We start from the raw sequence: 1,790 nt of genomic DNA on the forward strand, positions 1-1,790 counted from the left end.
GCGGCGTGGTGCGCCCAGCCTCGCCGAGGGGCCGGGGATGTGGCAGCTGCAAGTGCTGTGGTGAGCCTGGGGGCTGCTTGCAGCTCCGTGTGCCCCCCCTTCAGGGGCTGTGCAGGCACCCGCAGGGAGCAGAGCAGCCCAAGGAGGAGTGCTGGCAGGCTGCCGTCTTTGTGCTGTGCCCCGTGCTGGTGCTGAGGGAGGCCCTGTGGAGCCTTTGGGGTGGCTGCTGTCAGCGTCAGGATGGGGCTGTTGCCAGGCTGTGGCAGTGGGGTGAGCCCCGCGAGGGGCCACGGCCGGGATGAGCCCCCCAGGCTCAGTGCTGGTGTCAGGTGAGCTGGGAAGGGGGGCTGGCTCCCCTGGGGGCCGTCCGGCCCTGAGCTGCTGCAGCGAGGGGTGTGACGGCAGGAGCGCAGCCGAGGCTCATATTTGGGCACAGAGCAGATTATTGGAGGCGAGGGGAGATAACCCACCTGATAAGGGCTCTGAAGGTGCCGCCTCCGCTGGCTCCCGCCTGCAGTGCTGCTGATAGACATCCCCCAGCCCGGCCCGGGGGGTCTGAGCCAGCAGGATGGTGCCTGTCAGGGAGCTGGTGCTGCTGCTGTGCCTGCAGCTGTGTGGGGGTGAGCAGCGGGGCGTGGGGAGCCCCCGGGGGAGGGACCCCCTGGAGGTCCGTGCCGGGCTCAGCCCCGTCCTGTCTGCAGGCACCGAGGAGCTGCGGCTGGTCGGCGGCGGCGGGCGCTGCGCCGGGAGGGTGGAGGTGAAGCACGAGGGCCAGTGGGGCTCGGTCTGCATGTACGACTTTGATTGGCCTGCCCATTGGGCCACCGTGGTGTGCAGGCAGCTGGGCTGTGGCCCGGTGGCCAGAGCGTCTGTCTATGCCCCGTTTGGACAAGGCACCGGCAGGATTTGGCTCCATCTCTTCTACTGCCTGGGAAGCGAAAAGGCGCTGCAGGAGTGTCCGTCTGCAGATTGGGGAAAACACTTCTGTGGCCATGACCGGGACATAGGGGTGACCTGCGCAGGTGAGGGGAGAAGGGTGAGGGGTGTCAGTGGCAGGAGCAGCGCCGTGTGCCGGGGCCAGGGCTGAGGCCGCGCTGGTGCCCGGTGCAGAGGCGGTGGAGCTGCGGCTGGCGGCGGGCAGGGGTCCCTGCGACGGGAGGGTGGAGGTGAAGCTGCAGGGACGCTGGGGATCCGTGACAGATCAGTCATGGACCATGGAGAACGCCGAGGTGGTTTGCAAGCAGCTGGGCTGTGGCTCTGCTGTTGTTGCCCTCCGTGCCAGCGCCGAATATGGAGAAGGGGGCGGCCCCCTCAACCTGGTAATTGTTCAATGCCGGGGGAATGAAGCTGCGCTCTGGGACTGTGAGGTCCGCGGCTGGGGACCCTACAATGACACACATGAGTTTGACATTGCCGTTGTGTGCCAAGGTAGGAGGCAGGAGTCCGGGTGGGCACTCGCTGGTGCATCCCTGAGCTCTCAGCCGGGTGTTTCCCGGCAGGGTTTAGCCGGCTGGTTGGTGGTGACAGCGCCTGTGCCGGGAGGCTGGAGGTGCGGCAGGGCCAAAGCTGGGCCAGCGTGTGCCAGGACGAGGTGGACATGGAGGCTGCCCGGGTGGTTTGCCAGGAGCTGGGCTGTGGCGCGGCCCTTGCTGTCCCGCTGTGGGCTGAGGAGGGAGCGGGGCCGCTGTGGCAGGGGGGGTTCAACTGCAGCGGCCACGAGTCCCTCCTGTCCAGCTGCGCGCGGGGCCCGCCCCGCAGCCAGGGCTGGGGTGGCGCCGACGGCCAGGTCC

This window comes from Chaetura pelagica, unplaced genomic scaffold (assembly GCF_000747805.2).
Source record: "Chaetura pelagica isolate M959 unplaced genomic scaffold, ChaPel_1.0 scaffold862, whole genome shotgun sequence".
Classification (NCBI taxonomy): Eukaryota; Metazoa; Chordata; class Aves; order Apodiformes; family Apodidae; genus Chaetura; species Chaetura pelagica.